The sequence below is a fragment of the Acomys minous genome, assembly GCF_964271855.1.
Source record: "Acomys minous genome assembly, chromosome: 4".
Classification (NCBI taxonomy): domain Eukaryota; kingdom Metazoa; phylum Chordata; class Mammalia; order Rodentia; family Muridae; genus Acomys; species Acomys minous.
In genome coordinates, this window is record NC_140486.1 from 52,521,342 (window position 1) to 52,543,882 (window position 22,541).

Genomic DNA, 22,541 nt, shown 5'->3' on the forward strand with positions numbered 1-22,541 from the left:
TACATCTCAATGGTTATCCCATCCCTTGTATCCTCCCATTCTTCCCTCCCTCCCATTTTTCCCTTATTCCCCTCCCCTATGATTGTTCCTGAGGGAGATTACCTCCCCCTGTATATGCTCATAGGGTATCAAGTCTCTTCTGGGTAACCTGCTGTCCTCCCTCTGAGTGCCACCAGGTCTCCCCCTCCAGACATGGTCAAAGGTGAGGCACCAGAGTACGTGAGAAAGTCATATCCCACTCTCCACTCAAGTGTTGAGACTATTCTGACCATTGGCTAGATCTGGGTAGGAGTTTAAAGTTTACCGTCTGTATAAACAGCCTTTTAAAGGGGATAGGACTGCAATATTATTCTGGCATTTATGTGTGAATATTATTCTTTTCCAGCTGACAATCAATTACTGAATCTATTGCCAACATTTGTAAGGCTAGATTTGCTTTTCTCAGGGTCCCTTATAAGTGACTGGTTCATTTGGGGGAAAGTATTGAAATAATTATAGATTCCTATGAAGGATAAAAATGTATAGTCAAACACCTTCATCCATTTCCCTCAGTTGTTAGGGTTCACATAACTCTAGTACAATATAAAAGCCATAAACTGACATTGCTACATTTATACTCTAATTCTGTATCGCTTTATCAGATGTATTGTTTCATCTACCACCACAATCAAGGTCCAAATCTATTACCTCACCACAAACATATTGTTCGTACCCTCTTTACGGCCACACACATACCCACTCCATCCTGCCACTGCTATCCCTAAGCCCTGGTAGCTACTAATCTGTTCTCTACTTTTAGAATGTGTTTTTTTAAAGATTTATTTATTTTTATTTATTGCATATGAGTGCTTTATCTGCAGAAGAGGGCGTTAGATCACATTATAGATGGTTGTGAGCCATCATGTGGTTGCTGGGATTGAACTCAGGACCTCTGGAAGGGCAGGCGGCGCTCTTAACCACTGAGCCATCTCTCCAGCCCTAGAATGTGTTATTAATAAAAACATGAATGTATGGCATCATGACTTTTGAGATTGCTTTTGTTTTCCTGTGGCCTTTGATATGCACTAAATTAGCTTAGGCATTAGCAGCCCATTGGTGTTTGTTGCTGAATAGTAGACATACACTGGATGTAAGGCCACTTTTATGAGACATACAGTTGGGTTCTGTGATCAACTGGCTAAGAAAAATAACGTATAGTTACTTACATCGTGTGTGTGTGTGTGTGTGTGTGTGTGTGTGTGTGTGTGTTTTAATGTGAAGAAACTTACCAACTTACCTTAGAATAAAATATTTTATATTTATACTATTAGCCTTAAAATAGTTTATTTCCTACTACAATGCCAATTCTAGCCCACTACCCACCATGCACAGGGGGAGGTTGACATGTTAAGCAGTATAAAGCATTGCTTTAGTAAGAAGGAAATGGGCATTTAATTAAAGTGCTATCGAGGCTCAAAATTATCTTAAGATGATGATATAACGAAGTCATAAATGTAAAGCTTCTAAACTACAAAACAAACTATGGGATTTTCCCAGAACAGTTTGTGAGTCCAAGAGTTCAAGGCAGTTTCAGTGAAGGTGGTGTGGAAATTATTTCTCTTAAAGTAATAAAGATATTAAAGGTTTTTTAAGATAATGGGTGTTTTCAGGCTCCACTGCGTCTACACAGGCACGGCCCTACCAAAGTTGCCAGTAAAAATAAACAGTTTGGTAAGTGCTATGAAGAAATGTACAGAAAATTAGAAAACCAGCCTACTCCACACAAAAATAAACTTTCTGGGCACGAATCCAAGAAAAACCCACTCTGAATATAATAAAGATAGTTGCAAACATTTTCTACTTGTGAAGAGAGATGTAATTGCTTGATGTGTGGGAAGCCCTTTCCCATTCAGCTCAGCTAAGTGAGCAGAGTCAATGGGTGACGATGGCGCAGAGCAGACGGGCCAGTCATGAGTAAGGCCCAGGAACCAGGGCTGCACGGCCACCCGAGGCACGCAGGGAACACGCAGCTGTGGCTTCAGCCCTCCAAGTGACATCCTTCAGACATGCATTTCAGTCAAAGCAAGGAATGTCAGTAGTTATCCTGTTTTAAACGTTCTAAGAGGTATATAAACCACCTCTAAGCTTTAAAAACAAACTGGAAGCAGGAGTTGTGTGAACTTCAGCCCAAAGCCTGCTGAGACTTTGTGGCATCCTTCTGCAGTCGGCGAGCTCGGCGGAACACCATTGCCGTGGAGGGCTTGGTGTTCCGTTCTCATCAAGGTCAACACGGCAGTCACAGAGCGAATGGAACGACACTTGCCGAACCACAGCAACCATCGGGGGAACCCTGACACTCGACAGCCGTATAGCCATCACCCAATGACCGACACGGCCGCTTCGTTTCATTCTTTTTTTTTCTACCTCATCCCCAAAATCACTCAGGCAGTCAGTGATATACATGGCTCTGTAAAGAGGCAGACAAGCATTTAACCCAGGCAATGAGAGGCTGGAGACCGTAGTTGAAAGATGTCTGCACTCAGTAGCAGATGACACGAACGTAGAGATTTATGAAGCATCTGATTCTTCAGTTGCTTCCCCGTCCTGTTAATTTACTCACGCTGTACACGAGACATCATCCCTGCTGTTCTTTAGCATCCGTACCTTGAAGTCAACGTCAGCTCTTGTCGTTACACAGTGTGAAGGGGTTGCACGGAGTCAGCTGGCCTCTCCCTTTTGTTTCATCAGGTGTCGGCTCTGTTCTTGTGCAGGAAGGGGTCCTATACTGAGTCTCGGCATCATCCACAATCTACACTGCGATGCTGACGAGGCTGTCTGGCTTGTGCAAGGCTGCCACAGTGACCATTCTTGGAGCCTCGGCGCTCTAACCCTAACCATATTTCCTGTCCTGTTCTCTCTCTCTCTCTCTCTCTCTCTCTCTCTCTCTCTCTCTCTCTCTCTCTCTCTCTCTCTCTCTCTCTCTCTCAAATGTGTGGACAATGAAGAAGCAAGCAGGCAGCACAGCTAGTTACATGGGTACCCAGCTTCCATACAAACGTTGGCTATCCTTAATCTAGAGAAAAATATGTTAGGCTGTATTTTTTTTTCCCTTGAGCTAGACTCAACTTCCAAGACTTTAGCTTTGATAGTTTTACTGCAGTTCCAACTCTGAGCAGGATAAGACTCCTGAAATATTATCTAGATGGGGAAAATGCTTACTTATAACATTAAAACCCCACTTATAATTTAAATGACAAGATTATTCGGAAGATTTTATATAAGCTGATTTGTCATAACTAAATAGATCCGATTGTGACAAAGTCACATCTCAGATAAAGAAATATGGAATGCAAGATATGAATTTCAAATATTGATGCTGGCCATGCTGGCACATGCCTGTTACCCCAGCACTCGGGAGGTGGAGGCAGGAGCAGCTCAGAGCCAGCTGAAACTGGCAAGCGTGAAGTCAGCAGAAGCGCTTAAGATTCTGTCTGAAAAGAATAGATAAAAGAACGGAGACAAAATGATCTAAGAATATGCCACACTGTCAATTAATGAAGACCCGTGTGGATAAGCAGCCAATAAACAGCCACCGAGAGCTAAGCCTCAATTGTCTGTAAAGCAGAATAGAATCAAGACCATGGAATTATATTTAAGCATTTTATAAATGTGCCACACTAGTCTCTGTTCGTTTTCTTTCAGAAATATTATCATTCCGTCTTGTCAACACTAAAATTGGTGGTTGTTGTCATATGCCATTATGTTTCCCTTTGTGCCTTTTTTTTTTCTGATGAAAAGTAAATGGCTGACCATAAGACAGTATTAGAGTTTCCAAGGTGACAGCATAGGAAAAGCCATCTGCCACAGTAGCAGGGCACATCTCTGTCCAGAACTGGAACTGACTCCTCTTCCGCGCTCCAGGGACAAGAGTGGCCAGCACCTGACGTTGGTTTGGGAGGTCTGCCTAGAACACACGTGTCCACACAGCCCCAGGGTGCACTCGTGTAGCTGCCAGCACCCAACGGTGCTTCCCCACAAGAGGAAACTCAGGGATAGGGGACAAAAGAGGTACACTGAACTGTCACCCATGCAGAAGTGAATGTCCTCTTGCATGACTACCAAGGAAACTGAGGGGGGCTGGACAGACAAAAAGAAACAGAGAGAGCATATGCAAATATGCAGCTGCACCTTTCTTTTCATCATTAAAAGTCAAATGACTTTTTTAAAAAAAGCTTTACAGACAGAGAATCACACTTGACAAAAGTAAGAAATCTCTGACAAAGGCAACTAGCAGCCTGAACCTATATTCCTGTAAGCCTTGTCCATTCGGAGTTGCCATCGATAGAATGTGGCTTCTATTGATCACTTATAAAAAGTAATGTCACTTATTATTGCTATAATTGCCATATTGGTAAAAATGTACATGCTATTGAATTTACTTTCCTACAATGTTATAATAATAATAGTAATGACGATGATGATAATAATGATAATGATGTTGGGCGTATGTTTCTGACTTCATTCTTAGGCTGAAAATCAGTAGGATCAGAGATCCAAGAATTTCTCAGAACAAAAACAAAATCTACTACAACAACAGAAAACACGGGGCCGGTGAGATAGCTTAGTGAGCAAAAGCACTTGCCTACAAGCCTGACAATCTGAGTTCAATTCCTAGAGCCAACAAGGCTGAAACTCTTGCAAGTTGTCCTCTGACCTCCATACTAGAGTCATACTATGCATGTGAGCACATATGTGCACATATATGTGCATTCTAGAGCACACACACACACACAAATGCATGTGATACATACATACATACATACATACATACATACATACATACATAATGCATGCATACACTTGTAAAATTAAAAGAAAAAGCATTACATACCCCCAAATAATTTAGTTGATTTTTTCCCCTGAAAATTATGTATTTACATTACGACTGACTTAGCATTGCAGGAAATTAATGACAATCTTCAGTGTAGCACTAATTATATCACTGTCGATTTTTAAAGTAAGGATTATGTTCAGATTCCTTTGGACACTGATAAGTAAGACGCACTGGACTTTACGATATGAACTCCACTACTCCTTTTTCCCCAAAGTTTTCAGTTCAAAAATGGTTAAATGGTGAGATACTCAGAAAATAAGTAAGAAAGCAGTGATCTGAAATGCACCATGAAGACTAAAAATAGAAGGCAGACTCATTTCTGATGGTCTACATCTTTTTCACAGTAAGCAATCATGTATAAGACGGCCACACCCTTCATGCTTCATGGCTCTCTGGGTTAGTTCAGCCTGAGCCCCATGCTTCTATCATGAACTCCACCAAAGCGACCAACAGCGGCGTCCCCAACGTAAGTTAGCTGAAGAAGCCACGACAAATGAGTTTCAAGGTTCTCAGCACTTCTCTAAATAGCTCTGTCCTTGGAACGTGTATGACATCAGACTTGGGGGTAATTCCCAGAGTCGCTGTGTATATGGCTATGCCCTAGCATGCTATAACTATAAATCTGTCTTGGCACCCCAAACTCTGCCCCAACTCAGCTGCCTCCTGTTATGCTCTCGTGAGTGAAGATATAAGGCAGGCCTAAATTTTAGAAGGTACATACATGCCTTAGTTTTGCGTCAGGTCTGCTGCATTGATTAGGAAAAAAAGACATGAGTACTCAGGAGTAATAAAGCACCAGCTCAGGGAACTCTGAGGTCGGTACTAGAGTCACATCTACCACATGTGCACAAGCAGACCCAAGCACAGACTTCCTTCCTCAGTGTACATGGCACAGAAAACCTTCATTACTGAATTCCTGTTGAAACGTCCATTCCATCACAGCTTGGTATCACATCCTTATATATTTAGATTTGATATTTTAGAAGCATTTAAAAGGAGAGGAAAGTGAAACAGAAAAATGAAGAGCAAGGGGAGAGAATTAAGGAAAACTACAGACATCGGAGGACTCACAAGTACACAAAGAATCAGGTTGACTCTTTACTGTATTTCTAAGAACCATTTTTATAAAGAATTCTAAAGGAAGAATCCTTCCCAGGATTCTAACACAGTGATGGTAGCCCTGTTTAGCAACAGTCCCCTTAAGGTACAGTCCTGGACTTTTCCCAGCAAATACTACATGCAGACGTGTATGATTTTACAACGAGCCTGGCAGTTTCTGTAAACTAAGACTCTGCAAAATAAGAAAGACACACACACACACAAAGAAAAAATGTTTAAAAGATGGGTTTTCTGCTCTGAAACCAAGTGGCTTGATCAGTCCAGAATGGGTGGAATGTAAAATGTAACAGGTTATTCATAACCCAAGAGTCTGACTCACAAAATAATCACTTAATGATCTTGCAGTGGTTATCAGGAGCAGACAGCATAAAATGCAGCTCTGTTGCCTCCCTTTGGATCCCTTTCCCCTAGCTGGGCTGCCTTGTCTGGCCTCAGTGGGAGGGGATGCGCTTTGCCCTGCCTTAACTCCATGTGCCAAAGGGGGCTGGTACCCATGGGGGACCTCCCCTTCTCTGAGAAGAAAAGGGACAGGGAATGGGGGGAGAGAGTTGTGAGAGTGGGACTGGGAGGAGAGGAGGGGAGCTGCAATTAGGATGCAGAGCAAATAAAAATTAATTAATAGGGAAAACTAAAATGCATCTCTCAAATGCTAGCTCCCTTAAAGATGGTGATTAGAAATGTCCCCTTAACCACTGAGCTATATACAGGGGGAGGAGGTCCCCGTCAGTCACAGTCATAGGGGAGGGGAGTAAGGGGAAAATGGGAGGGAGGGAGGAATGGGAGGATACAAGGGATGGAAGAACAATTGAGATGTAATATGAATAAATTAATAAAATATATTTTAAAAAGAAGATCCATGAAACAATCAGAAATTTAAAAAAAGAATTGGGTATTCTTTCAAAAGAAAATAAAATTATATCTTTCACTAAAAAAGAAAGAAAGAAAGAAAGAAAGAAAGAAAGAAAGAAAGAAATGTCCCCTTTCTCAAAGCTGTCTACCAAAATACAGTAAGCAATGTCCAGTGGTTAACAAAGGCCAGTGCAGGCATGAAGCCAGACACACAGCGCAGTCCCTGAAGGGTGAGGAAGAGCCAGGTAAAGAATGAGGAAGAGATGAGTAACTTAAGGTTAGGGTTCAGAGTTGGGCGTTGTCTGGCAGGAAGGGTGGAGTAAACCCCTGACAGAAGGTAATAGTGAGAAGGAATGAAAAGCCGAAGGAGAAAAAGAAAAGGAATTTTGGTGCTGGAGTCAGTCAGCCCAGCAGTTAAGAGAACTTACTGTTTTTTCAGGGGATACATGTTTGATTCTCCCACACTGATGTCTGGTGGCTCACAACCACTTGTAACTCCAGCTACAGGGCATCTGATGCCTCTGGCCTCTCGGGCACTCACATACGTGTACCCACATATAGACAAAAACACATCAAAACTTTAATATTACTCCATAAAAAAAAGAGAGAGATGGAAAGATGGAAGCCCGATAAGAATGAGAGGATTTAAAAAAAAAAAAAGATGTGAAACAACTATAGGGGAAGAAAATGGGTACCACAAGAATGACAGCACACTAGGACACAGAATCATGCGCTGGGTAACAGGGGTTAACAGCCTTCAATGTGTGAACACTCTACAAGAAATACTGCCTTTACATACTGAGCCAAAATATATGTATCAGCTGGATTCAAAGTGCCCAGTTTGTATCTTCCAATACTATTTTGAGCCCATTAAAAACAAACTGGAGGGCTGGAGAGATGGCTCAGAGGTTAAGAGCACTGGCTGTTCTTCCAAAGGTCCTGAGTTCAATTCCCAGCAACCACACGGTGGCTCACAACCACCTATAATGAGATCTGGTGCCCTCTTCTGGCCAAACACTGTATAGATAATAAATAAATAAATCATTAAATTGAAAAAAAAAAGCATGTCAAAACAACAACAAACTGGACATTTATGACCAAAACCTCCCTTCTTTAAATCAGTGCACCATGCTCCACTGATGAGGAGCCCAGGTGCTCCGTCCCTGACCCTTGGCAGATGCCTCTCTTCCGCGTGCAGAGGCATTTCAAAGCAACCCTGTCAAGCCAATTTACATATACAGTCAGTTTTCTAATGACATCACTTCATTATATTTTACGCCTTTTCTCTGGGATGTAGTAAATTTGACAAGGAAGTCACTTTGGAAGAGGCAATGTGACAGTTGGCAGTTTTGAGTCTGATAACCTGCAGTCCAAGCCCAGGCACTTCCTGTGCGTGTATCACAGCCCGACCACTGTAATGCGCAGCCTTCATCTTTCTCCTGCTCATAATACCCACCCTGAAGTTATTGTGAAAATTGAAGACAGCTTTTAAAAAGTGCTCCATCCCTTTCTATCCATCTATCTGTTAAAATGTCACCTGCAATAGTTGTGTGTGGTTTTTGAATCCTCGCTGAAAGAATGTGTGGAATGTTTTTGTTTCGTATGAGTTGTTTTATAAACAACTATTATTACTATGTTAAAGCTCAAAGACATGAACTTTGCAAGTAGGAAAAATGTTGACAGAAATGAGTAAATGAGCACCAATACGTGGGTAAGCAACCATAAATCAAAACAAAAATAATGAGACCAAAGACCGCTTCTATACAACAGAATTAAAATTAAATTTTGATGCTTGCTTTCACTTAGCTATTTTTCCAAAATTTCTTCCCTCAAAAAGAATTTACTATTTTATAAGTGTATAGGCTTTTTGGATATAGTTAATATATTTATACAATACACCCATTTAAAATATAGATTAATTATTACATCATATGATATATAAAATATTAAAAAATACTTTAAATGTTTAGATTATTAATCTTACAATATTCTAGGGAAATGGTTTTTATCTTATTTTTATACTCATATATGCACTTTACGCGTTTATTTTTGTGTCTGCCTGCATGTACGTATGTACGTATGTGCACAGCATCCATGCCTGGTGCCCAAGGAGGTGAGAATAGGACATCAGATCCCCAGAACTGGTGTTTCGGGAGGTTGTGGGCCACCATGCTGGTGCTGGGAGATCCTCTAAAGAGCTGAAAGTGCTCGTAACTGCTGGGCTGTTTTGTTTTTGAGCCCACCATCTTAAGTAGAACTAATAATTTGCTGCTCGTCTCTGTTCTTAAAAACCTTTAAGATGTACGGACGGGATTGGGCTCTTCCCCTCGTTCATTGGACAAGGTCATCTTCTAGGCTTTAACTTCATGTAGGATGAGAAAAACAACAGGACCTTAACTGACCTACTTCTGCACGGCTATACACAAATTGGAGTTTGGACAATCCAACCAGTTATTTCAAATACAATATCTTCAGATTCAACCGGTAACTAGATCAAAGTGTAAAGTTGATTCTGTTTCCCAAACCCATTTTATATAGTCACACCACCCATTCCAAGTGATTAGGGTGGCCCCTGAAAAAGAAGACAGCTTTGGGGGTTGTGCAAAGATGTAATATACAGCTGATGGACTTGCAGGCGACGGTCACCCAGGTCTCTAATGTTCCACGCCCTTTCAGGAGAGTTTATCAGTGCACAGTGTGACTTGACTCAGGGCACAATCTTTGACCACATCTAGATTTTAGAGTACAAGATAACGCTGACGGACCAGGAGAGAGAATATCGGTTTTGCTTGATCTGGTAACATCTCATGACAACAGCAAGGGTAATAAACCAACTCCAGAGACCATGGCTCTCACTTGTAAGAGTCACAACCTACTGCCATGCCCCACAGAGGGCAAGGCCAAGTGCTGGACAGCGCCAGAGGAAAACAAAGTAAAGCAAAAGTAGACTAACTTTCAGGGACGTACCCTACCCTGTTGTTTTTCACTTCTTCTCCCAGAGATTCAATAATCTCCTAAATGTAACAAAGTCCTAGCCTGTCACAGTAAAAAGCAAAAGTTACATGGGGTGTAAAATGCTGATCTTGCTCCTCCTTACCAGCTGCTTCCTCCTAGAGAGCATCTCCAAAGAGCAACAAATGTTTCAAAGTTCTAACAACTCTCATTTTTGCCAAGGAAATGTGACGGCTCTGAGCAAATATGAGGCTCATTAGCTCAAGACTTAAGAGCCATTTCTTTATGTAAAAATGTTTCTCTCAGTCAACATTTATTGGTTTCTGCTGGATGATGTTGCAGAATGTGGTCCGTAAAGAAGAAAAGAAAGGGGGCCACATACAGGACGCTAACACAGAGGCAAAGAGGCAAACAGAGCGATACATGACTCTAACCAATCTGTTCTCCTCCACTGCAATTTAAGCCAGGGCTTCTCAGGTGTGTTCAGAGACAAACTAATAAAGATGCCCTGAGAAAAGCAATAAAATATCCTCAAGCAAGTATCTCTGAGAAACAGCTAAGAGACAAAATAAAAGAAAGCTGAGCAGCTGGAAGACAGAAAAATACCAGAGTGGTGGTGTTCATGTAACATTTTCCAAATTTATCTGAATTCATGTGCTTCTCTGCTCTTACAGTCACTGTACCTGTGACATCTACCTGGCTGTACCAAATGACTTGTCATTTGACTAACCATTAGCCCTCATGTTGCCACAAAGGTATTTGTTAAGTATGGTGAAGATCTACAGAAGTCAACACTAACATAAAAAAATAGTGCCCTCCGTTATCTAAGTAGGACATCAACCTACCCAGTCAGTTGAAAAACCTGAAAATAGCAAAACTGAGGTTTGCGTAAGAAGAAAGAAATTTCTCTTTGAGATCAAAGCCCCGAGTTCCTGCTCAGTGACTCAGAAAACTGTAGGCTTCCAGATACCATGAGCTCCTAGCCAATCCTTGGGCATAAGCAAGTCATATATTCATTTGCTTATAAATATAGAATGGTATCGATAATATATACACAGTATACTTATAAATTAAGTTGCATCAATACTTTAAAAATAAAGTATAAATACTAAAAATAATAAATTATATCTAACATAAACATACTTTAAATAAATAATATATTAATTTATCAATGTTAATATTAGTAAAATATTAATATTATTATATTAAGGTTTATTTATCATTCTGAGCATACTGTTTGCCTGCACACCAGAATAGGGCATCAGATTCCATTACAAATCGTTATGAGCCACCATGGGAATTGAACTCAGGACCTCTGGAAGAGTATTCAGTGCTCTTAACACCTGAGGCATCTCTCCAACCCCAAGACAAAATATCTTATCAGCTAAAGTTTTTAAAACTTTCCTTGCCAATATATAACCATAGTCAGTGAGAACACTGAGGTTAGGAAGAAAAGGCCAAAAATGCGAATGACCTACTTAGCTTCAACTGTCGTACCCGCCCCCCACTTATCTGAAAAGGGGATCTCAGCAGAGGAACCCCAAGATCAGAATGGCCTGTGAACTTGGCAGTGAGGTGCTATCTTGTTTGTTAATTGACACTGTAAGGTCTGGCCCACTGTCGGCAGCACCATTCTCTTGACAGATTGCCCCTGCTACGCATGCACCTGCGAGCAAACCATCCAACAGCATCTTCTAAGGCGGTGGTTCTCAACCTCAGGGTCAAGACCCCTTTATGGGATCAAACAACCCTTTCACAAGGGTAGTATAACAGACATCTTACGTATCCACCATTTACATATTGATTCATTGCCGTCATTGCAGTTATGAAGTAGCACTGAAAATAATTTTATGATTGAGGGGTCACCACAAATACGAGGAACTGTGTTAAAGGCTGAAGCGTCAGGAACTCTGAAGAACCTCTGTTCTAAGGAGTCTACTTCAAGTTCCTGCCCTGACTTCTTTCAGTATTGGGCACAGTCTGTAAACCGAAACAAACCCTTGCCTCCACGTTGGTGGAACATCTGGAAAGGATTAAGAAGAGGGTTCTGGCTTCAAAAGACTCCTGCCATCCTGGTGTCCTCTCTGCTTCCTGCTGTGGATCCAGATGTGAGCTCTCAGCTCTTTCTGCCCCCGTGCCTTTGCTCTGTCATCATGAACTACAACCCTTTGAAACTGTAAGTCCATTAGAGGCTTTCTTTTTATGAGTTTCTCTGAGCATGGCATTTTATCGCGCAAATAAAAATGAAATTAATACACTTCACTAAGTTGCTTTTTTTTCTATGTGTTGCATCATGGCAACAGGAAGGAAACTATATTTTTAATGTATTTAATACAAATCAAGTGATAATAGCCTTCACTGACCTTAAGAATAAGTTCAGATAATCCATTTATAATTATATAATTATCTTATAGGCATATATTATAAATATAGTTAGATGGTTAATACTGTCCTTAAATAAAAGAAAACAAGTTTCATGACTCATATAAGCCCCATGACAGTATTATCTGCTTGTGATTTGGTAATATTGACTAGTATATTACTGCATCTGCTTAAATGTTCAATTTGCTAAAGCCAGGGGGAACACTCCAGAAAGGAATTACCTTATCCTATACTTTAATGTACATGTTCTTTTTTAAATTGGCAGGCCACTTCATCTATTTGACTAGTTTCTTCAGTAAAATCGTACACACTGTATCTTTGTCCAAATATCTAGACTGTACCAAGATGTAGGACATCAGGCACAGCAGGACTCTGAACTGCGATGTCAGAAAAACTGGGTGACAGGGTTTTCTCCTGTGGGAACACTGTCCAGAATGGAATGAAGTCAAGTTCAAGATGTTGTCATGTGTTTAATGATATTTATCGCAGTTTAGTCATTAAGATGGCATCCTCTGCTTGGCCCAGAAAGAACACAACACATAAGGTGGAACCGGTACGCATTTTAACATCAGAATCTGTAGCAGCTTCTGGTAGATAAGCCATTTTGTATTCTGAAATAATTTAGGAAAGCTGTAGGAGGAAAAGAGACAGGAATGGTTGAAATCCAAGTTTCTGAAAACGGCATCTGTGAGGAGACAGAGTGCCAAAGTCCAAGTGCAGAAGACCCAGATCCCAGGAGGATCGGTGTAGCCAGATTTCCTCTTATCCCTGATATCTGAGGCTCTTTCCAGCCACTGCCCGTGCTGTTTGGGAGTAAACTCCCACTTGCTTATGCTGCATTCAGGGTGGAGCCCATTTCCTCTCTCCTCAGCTCCCAGACTCCAGACAGTGATCTCTGTCTCTGTCTCAGCGGGCCTAGAAAAGCCTGTCTTACCACACTTTAACAAGTGTTATTAAATATTTAATTTTATTTAACATATACTAGAGGCTGTGAAGGCATATTGGAACTAAAAGTCGTAGATGGCTCCAAATGCAGAAGCAGACAGGCTCTGGCTGCAGACTGGGTAGAGGAAATATATATGTAAGATTGTTTGCCTCAAAGTCAAAAGGGCTTCCCAAGATGAGACCATAGATCTTATCCTGAGAATGGGAAAGGCATTTATATTATAAAGCAAGCTCTTGACACACACATGTGCGCGCACACACACACATGCATGCATGCATGCTCCCGTGTGTGTGTGTCTGTCTCTCTCTCTTCTCTCTCTCTCTCTCTCTCTCTCTCTCTCTCTCTCTCTCTCTCTCTCTCTCTCTCTCTCTCTCTCTCTCTCTCTCTCTCTCTCTCTCTCTCTCTCTCTCTCTCTCTCTCCTCCCTCTGTGTGTGTGTGTGTGTGTGTAGCTTGGAGGGATGTTATAACAGAGAAGCCATACTCTGTCATCGGATAACATGACCTATCTTGAATGCAGAAAAATAGCTGGTAAAGCTAAACTCCGAGCTGAGAATGCAAATGTTGTATGAGCGGACTGAAAGAGCACAGAAGCTAGTGTGTAAAAAAGGATCTTAAAGATCTTAAAGAATTTGAAGCTGAGAAGTGACATAATGAAACTTGACCTTGGGAACATCATCCTGCAAGCAGAGAGGGAAGTCTCACTATCTAGGAAAGAGCTCCAAATAGCTGAACTAAAAGGACTCATGAGCATATTGAAGAGGCAAGTGGTTTAAAAGGTACTGACGATGGAAAGCACATGTGTTAACATCTACTGCATGCGTGTAACATCCTAGAAACTATACTGAGACTTTTATGATGCATGAGCTCATGATATTGTAACCCTGGTGAGGTTCAAAAGAATGTGTGACTTGTCCAGTCTGGTAGACTGATAAGTGAGAGACTCTGTGCTACTTTAGGAATAAAGGAGAAATCCTGATGTCCTCTGATGATTCTAGGTGGAAGGCAAAGCAGGTGGCAGTAGGAACAGCTCCTGAGACAGATGCACAGTGGAAGAGCTGCTGTGACTGAGGCAATTGCTTGGGAATGAGAGGGAAATGGAGTTGGTTCTAAGTAGCCTAGATCAAGGTTGCTCTGTCGTCCAATGGACAGCCACAGCAGAACAACCGGAACGAGGGCGAAATTCCTGCTTCAAGTTGTGCAGCTCCATCAGGTAGGCAGAGAGTAGCTACTGCCAAGTCACTGTTCTCCTGTCAAGGCTTTTGACTCTAGACCTTCTCCTTAAGCCATCATCTTCACTGTGTTCCAAGGAAGTAGAAGATTCTAAGGGCAACAACCTCCATCAGACTCAACGCTTCTCACTGGGTACTGTATCCATTTCTTTCCTTGTTGTTGTAACAAAATATTCAAAGGAAATGTAATGGTTTCTTTTAGTCCATGAAAGTTGGCAAGAGGAGCCATTGTGGACTGGCACACACTATCAGAAAGCAGGAAGAGGTATATGCTGGTGCTCAGCTCTCTTCTCACTTTTTGTCCAGTCCAGGACCAGGGTCTATGGATGGCATCAGCCACAATGACAACAATGATGTGTTTCCCATCCTCAGTTATAATGTTCAGGAAAGCACTGTCATAGGCATACCCTGAGATGCGTTTCCAGTCACAGTGACAATGAATATTAATTAGGTTGGATCCCTAATGGCATGGTTCATTTGTGGTAGTGTAGTTTTGTAACTTCTTTAAAATGACAAGACACGTGGTTACATAAGCACATACGAGGATTTATAATTGATTTTAAAAAATGATACTTCACAATATGTTATGCAACAAATACACATAGTTTATGCAGCTAATTCCTCTTCCGGAAGGTAGATCCAAACCTTTCCAACCTAAATAAATAAAGACAGAGATAAGTCGCAACCACACATTAGGCAAATCCTCAAGCTATGCAGATTGCTACCATGACTGGAGATGCCATGTCCCCGAGAGAAGATCCACAAGAAGGGCGCTTCCTTTCTGTAACATTCTTTTCCAAAGCCCAAGACCCCAGTTTACTGGGAAAAGCAACAGACAACTCCAGATTTGGAGCTACCATCTAGTAGTTTGTCCAGCACTGCTCAGGACTCAACTGTTTCATAAGAAAGTAGAGCTGTACTGAGCAAGGAAGGCATGACACCAAACTGCAAGGCAGTTGTCTAGATTAAATTTTTTGGAGTAAAAAGTGGGTACTAGTCAAAATTTGGGAGGAGGGAGAAACAAATATCTGTAATTTAGTTATTAGTAAAGGAAACCATTATTCTACATTATTATTAATTTTGGAAAAAGATAAATTATGTGGCTGTATTGGCTAATAATGATACAAAAAGCATGAATATTTACATTTTACAGACTATATGTGTATGTTTATAAATATATGTATGCATGTGTATTTGTGTATATATTATGTTATGTATATATGTATGTGTATATATATGATTTGTACAATTTGGGATTCACTAACAACAGAGAGTTAATAGGTACTAGAGCAGGATGTATTTTTACATTGTCAGAATTCCCCCAGGAAGTCTGTTAACATCTATTAGAGATCCTGGCTGATTTTGTGTGGCCTGAAGTCTCACTTTTTTTAGTCTTACAACTGCCCTGCAGCCAACACAGTTACAGACTTGTGGGAACAGAAGACATCTTAAGAGACTGTGGTCTCTCTTTACCGTCAGATTCTGGAATGGCGTTCTGGTAAGGCAGCTCCTGATTCTCTGCTCTTCCTGTCCCCATTTGCCTACTTTTTTCCTAGTCAGGGTCTCTCATTAACATACTTCTGGAAGTTTATTAGTTTGTTTTCCTCCATGCTACAAAGAACTCCCTCCCTCAGGAAACAAAGACAACTAGATGCAGCTTCTAAAGGAATTTCTGATAAGATTGGAAATCAAGCTGGATTCTCCCACTTAGGAACTGAGTTAGACGCTGGGCAGTGGTGGTGCACACCTTTAATCCCAGCACTCAGGAGGCAGAGGCAGAAGGATCGCTGTGAGTTCGAGGCCAGCCTGGTCTACAAAGCAAAGCAAGTCCAAGACAGCCAAGGCTACACAGAGAAACTCTGTCTCAAAAAAACAAACCAAAAAAAAAAAAAAAAAGGAAAAGGAAAAAGAAAAAAGGAAGGAAAGAAAGACTAAGTTAGAGGAAAACAACTCCTAAGACTGGTTCCTAGCTAACAGGCTACTCAGGTAAGAAGTCTCCTTTATCTTACCTTTATTAATATGCAGAGACCCAAGTGCTGCTTATTATAACAGTGGTTAAAAAGAAAACTCCTTCTCGAGATGTTTCCCCACTCTCGTTCTTACTTCTGAATTAAAGGCAAGTTGTATCTATTCTAGATCTAGCTATTTAACTTGCCAGTGAAGAATGCATTGTTCTGGACTTTTTAAAAAAAAATTAATGAATCTTTAATAAAGTTTTAGGGGAAATGAGATCTCAAAGCAACAAAAAGATTCATATTTTCTAATTTTAACATCCTTCTCAGAAATAAAGAAAGCTGTAAAAATCAAATAGAAGGGACCACCTACACCAGTTATTTTAAACCAACCCAACCGGCCTTTTTATCTGCATAAGTGGAAAGCCTTAAGGCTATACTTCATATTCTTTCCTGTATGTGAGACACAGCGAACAGTGGTCACCCACTCCGAAATACTAAATAATGAATGCCCTGCCACGGGGAGAGCAGGAGCTGCAATCGCAGAGAGCGTGAGCACCCACACAGCTCAGCTAGAAGCTGCCATAGCAGAAAGTCGCCAGCAAGTTTCAGAGCTCCAGAGTCTTCCAACATAGTGCAGAGATCACGCAGCCAATCATCAATAATCCTTCCCTCAACCTTTAGAGGGAAATGGCCCCAAATTAATACCAATAATATACAATGCACACTGCGTGAGGCATAACAGTGCACCAACCTCATTCAGCTGCCTTCTCCTGTTACCCGGTGAAAACTTGCCTGAAATGACACTGTCTGTAAGTGGATGGATAGGAAACCTGCTGTAGGTCTTTCTAGTACTGAAGATCGTTGTTTTAATTTACTTCAGAATTCCACCAGTCTCACAATTGACACACATCTGCTTGCTTGACTCATCTGGTGCTCTGGCAAAGCCATATCAGAAGCAAATATCAGCTTCAGTGCCACGTGCTAGCTACTCATTTACATAAGAAATATGGATCTTATTCATGGCAATTTACAATAGAAGATATGAAAACTGGCAGCAACAGTCAGAGAAGGCAAGAGAGAGAGAGGGAGGGAGGGAGAGAGAGAGGAAGGGGGAGGGGACCGACCACTAGATTAAAAAGATCAAGCAAAACATTGGTAGCTAGCCCTCAGCTGACCAAAAGTAGCCCAGAGTTTGGATAGTTGAAAACTGCTTGTGGAATAGGTGGATGAAAATATGGTTTGGGCCCAGAGGAACACAAGGTTCTCAGCTATGAGATAGGTGCCCAAAATGATCACGTGACATGAGCCAGAATGTTGGATCCAAGTCCTGATGGGAACATATGATACTCAAGATGGGCCAAGTTTTATATTTTTTTTAATAGCTGAGCTTTCCGTTGGCACCAGAAAAAATCCCGTGCCAGCTGCTGAGGAAATAATATACCAGGAGCTGGCAGGCAACAGCACTTGCAAAGCCAACAGGTACGGATGCACAGTGTGGTGCCAAAGTGCTGGCACCTGGAGGGCAGAGAAGAAGAGGAGGGAAAGTGACCACAGAAAGGTTCTCATCTGGGGTCCCTGGAGGCAGGAGTGTGCCACAAAGCACACTCTTGACAAAAAAAAAATACATAAATAAAGATGAACATGAGAAGGGAATTAACTCAGTCAGATCTAGCTCCAGTCACCCTAGATACAGACAGCAAGGAGACAGCCCTTGAGGAAGTGGATTTCTGGCTTACCTTTGCTGACATCTAAGGAAAGGACCGTGGCGGCGGGCATCTGCATAGGAAGAACACTTTCCTCAGACTCTGAAGGAAGACGGGTTTTGGGGGGGAGCGGGTACAGGGATGCCTCAGTCTGCCGAAGCTGCCATTACAAGCATCACAGATGGGCTGGCGTAAACAACTACCACTTTCTTCTCTTGGTTCTAGAAAGTGGAGTCTAATTGTGAGTGCCATCCCGGCTCTGGGGAGGCTTGGCTTGCAGATGCCTGCCTTGCCACCGTGTCCTCGCATGCCTGTGGAGGAAGAATCGGGAGACGTACGTTTCAGGCACACGCCACAGAGACACAAAGCTCACGACAGATCCACTCAGCCGAGGTTTAAATAAACTTCTTCCCAGTTCTGAACCACAGGTTCTCATCTGTGCGATAGTGCCCGAGGCAAACATTTCTGTCATAGTAGCCAGGAGTGTATGAAAGACGGCAGCATCATGTCAAGGTCTGGTTCACGTTTCATGGTGGGGATGAGGAGGAGACGCGGTGGTAAAGAAGGCTGGCAGGCAAGCTAAAGTCTGACGACTGGAAAACTCTATAAACTGGACCTAGTAAGGTGCAAATCCCGCCCACACTCAGTTTGCCGTCATCATCCCCGATTTCCTATCTGCCATCTATCCAGAGAATAATACAGCGGGGGGCGGTGGTGGCACACGCCTTTGATCCCAGCACTTGGGAGGCAGAGGCAGGCGGATCGCTGTGAGTTCAAGGTCAGCCTGGTCTACAGAGCGAGGACAGGACAGCCAAGGTTACACAGAGAAACTCTGTCTCAAAGAACCAAAGAGAGAGGGGGTTAGAGAGGGAAAGAATATGATACTTGGTTCACATAGTAGACAGTCTGAGTAACTCTTGGAGCATCTCTGAGCACCCCACTACCCTCTTTCACGGGTGATGCTGAGGACCAGCTTTATGTCCAAGGAAGTATAACAGACAGATAACAATGTTAACCTGCCTGTCACTGTCTCTGTCCCTAACTGCACTCCTTCTCCCCCCTCACCTGCCCAACAGCTCAGAATCTCTCTTGGAGCTGCACCTCAGAGCCATCGGAGTAGCTATCTGTGCAACCTTCCACTTTGGGGATCACTTCCTCCACCTCCACACAAGCCAGACCTGCCGCTCCTTGCATCTCAGTGTCTTAGAGAGTGGAACTGGTCTTCTGGACATGGACTGGTGACCACTGTGTTTTAGTTTGGCTCTGGCTATAGGCTGCACTCCAGTAACCTCACAGGTTTACCTCACTGAATGTTCAATTAGCTTATGTGTTCACATTAAAGGAAGAAGGACATGAGGGGACCCCCAAAAGAGGCACTAAAACTGTTTCCTCTATACACAAAACCTCTAGAGATGTACTGTGAGCGAACACTCCAGACCAGACTGATCGATTGGATTGTATGATGAAAGAACGTATTAGTCACTGGAGTTAGTGAGCAGAAACATACCTACACTCTGACCAAGAACGAACTTCAAGGAGGGAAGCAGGGAACAGTCTAGAAGAAGTCAGAGAGTGGAATAGGGTGGGTAGGATCAAAACACAGTTATGAAATTATCCAAGAATAAAAATATTAAAAAAAAAAAAAAAGAATTAACTTGAACAAAACACCACAATTAAAGAGTGGCTTTGTACATGTGTTAAAGTCCCAAATACCACAGACTCACTTAGTGACAACTGTCCCTCTAAGACCATACAGCAAGTAAGATAGACCAAACTGACAACGGCAAGATTCTGATCAAATGTCTCCATTGAACAGTGCACAGGACTGAAGGTAGGAAGAAATCACTCAAGCGCCGTGTGCCTTGTAGGCAACAACAAATTATAAGTTTGCTATCTCCTTCCCTCTGTGCTCTGGGTTTTAATAGCCAAGTTCTGTCTGTGTCTATGTCATGACACAAGTCGGTCCACTCTAATTCTCCTTTTGTCTTTCAGAGAAAAATGTCTATCTGTGCAGAATCTCTCGGGCAGAAAGCCCTGAAGTGTCACTTGCTGCACAGGTGGTGACAGTGTACTTATTAGCACTGTGCCGCTTACTACCCTGGTGCTAATGTCTGCGGCGCTCTAAGCACTGCTCAGAAACACTTCTCGGGAACACTCAGGCCAATGCTTTGAGCTGCCGAAGCCAGGTGAGAGGGTAAAACTGTTCACGAATCAAGTCATTTCATCCGCATTGAGGCTCTTGCAAACAAACAGAAGAACCTCTTTCTCCTCTTATTCCCTTCCCAAAACCCAGCCGTGTCCTTGATATTGAATTAGTTTTACTCACCATCTGATGTGCAAGCTGTATTCCTTTACTCCTGTTTGTGTTTTCTCCTCTGAGACTTTTTAATTACAGTGGCGGGAAGTTCTTATCAAAACCCTTCATCAGGTAAAAATGCAGAACAAGCACACCTAGGTACCCACTTCCTCTTTCTGTACAAAAACACACCTTGCAAGATAGGATTATTTTTTTGTTTTCCACATTTTGGTCTGTTGATCCACTTTAAACCCATTCTCCTGAAGTTGAGGGTATTTTTATTCAAACTAAAAATAAAAAACAAAACTGTATTCACTACCCACTTATTTTAATGCATCTGTTAACCACCCAATAAAAAGTTTTGAGACATGTTATCTACCTATGATTGTCATACATATGCAATTGAAATTTGATTTGCTTTTCAAAATATCTAAATGTAAATAATAAGAAAGAGCCAGATACATCCACTAATATTTTATTACCATAGCCTACTATATCACACACCCCCAGACACGGGTAGCCCAACTTGGACACCACGGCTTTACTTATTGATGTCTTATTTAGTGCAACTACATAAGACAAAGTCTGTTCAAAATCAGGAATAAGTAATTCTATTTAACAAAAGAGTACTTATTTTGGGGGCTGTGGGGATACCTCAGTTAGTGGCGTGTCTGTCTGACAAGCATGAGAACCTGAGATTGCATCTCCAGCAGCTACATGGAAAAGCCACGTGTGGCCAAGCAAACTTGTAACCGCACTGCCGGGGAAGCAGAGACAGACTGACTCCTGGAGCTTGCTGGCCAACAACCCACGCTAGCTAATTGGTGGGTGCCAGGTTCAGTGACAGACTCTCTTGAAAGACAGAGTAGGAGAGTGATAAAGAAATACATCTAACATGCACACAAGTGTACACACACACACACACACACACACACTTTTTTTGAGGTAAGTTATTTAAATAGGGTCCCAATTTAAAAGACCTTAATTGGGCCATCATGAGATGTACACATAGTGTATAGAAGAATTATCTGATACACAATTAGGATACATTAGTAAATAGAAACAATTAAAGGTATTAGAGGTGGGGGCTGAAGAGATGGATCAGCAGCTGCAAGCAATGGCTGCTCTTCTGGAGGACCTGTATTTGGTTCCCAGCACCCATGTGGTGGCTCACACTCGTCTGTAATTCCAGTTCCATAGGATCTGATGCTCTTCTCTGGCCTCTATAGGCATCAGAGCCACAGGGGTACACAGACATATATGATGAAACACTTATATGTATAAGATAAAATTTTAATTAAAAAATGAAAAAGTATTAGAGGTACAGACTCTATCAATTGTTTATTTAGCATTTCATTACTGATCACATCAAATATGACAAGAATAATGAGCGTGACACATATTTTATTATTAATCTACAAAACAAACTCTTTTTCTTTCTTTCTTTCTTTCTTTCTTTCTTTCTTTCTTTCTTTCTTTTTTTAGGTTTATTCTGGACAGGATTTCTCTGTATAGCCCTGGCTTTCCCGGAACTCAGCCTGTAGACCAGGCTGGCCTCAAACTCAGAGATCCACCTGCCTCTGCCTATCAAGAGAGTGTTAGGATTAAAGGCGTGTGTCGCTACCTCCTGACCTAAACAAACTCTAATCAGCAGTTTTTGGATATGAGTATCTAGGTGGTTGTTTCTGCTATATATATTAATTATGAATCAAATAGTTCCATAGAAATTTAAGTTAAACACATTGCAAGTAAAGCTTTGTAATTGTAGATTTCAAAACCATTAGGTAAGGTCGCTCTGGTTCTCATAATCAAATAGAAGAAATGGGAAAGACAAAAACAGACGGACGGGACTGGCCAATAGGCTACATAGGTAAACGCTATAGCTACAGCTCCAGATGGTACAGACTAGGAATAGAGCGCATGTGCCTCCAAAAGTTTACTTACGCATTGAAAACCAATATTATGGTGCTGCTTTTTGAAAGGAGATTCAGTGTGGCTCCTTGAGCTGATGAAAGACTGGTGCCATTTTAGTACCAAATCCTCACAGAACTGAAATGCTGAGTCTTGGCTAGAGCAGGTCAGCGAGCTACAACTGAAGTCTAGCAACTATTTGATTTTTCCAGAGCATAGCTTTTACACTTTGAAATAGTTTTGTTTTGTTTCTTTTTGTTTTATTTTGTTTTGTAATAATAAAGACTAGTTTGTGCTGTGGACATTGAGTGTGATTCTCTGTGGT

At 41.7% G+C, this 22,541-nt stretch overlaps 1 protein-coding gene and 1 long non-coding RNA gene across 2 annotated transcripts in view; both read right to left on the bottom strand.

Moving 5' to 3' along the window:
- CAMK4 (calcium/calmodulin dependent protein kinase IV) overlaps positions 1 to 22,541 on the bottom strand; it is a 214,302-nt gene that overhangs the window by 181,330 nt on the left and 10,431 nt on the right. The window lies entirely within an intron of this gene.
- Positions 14,971 to 18,387, bottom strand: LOC311595915. Its single transcript, XR_014778614.1, has 3 exons — positions 18,043 to 18,387; positions 17,058 to 17,113; positions 14,971 to 15,005 (listed from the first exon to the last, which is right to left on the bottom strand). It is a non-coding gene; the product is annotated as an uncharacterized lncRNA (long non-coding RNA).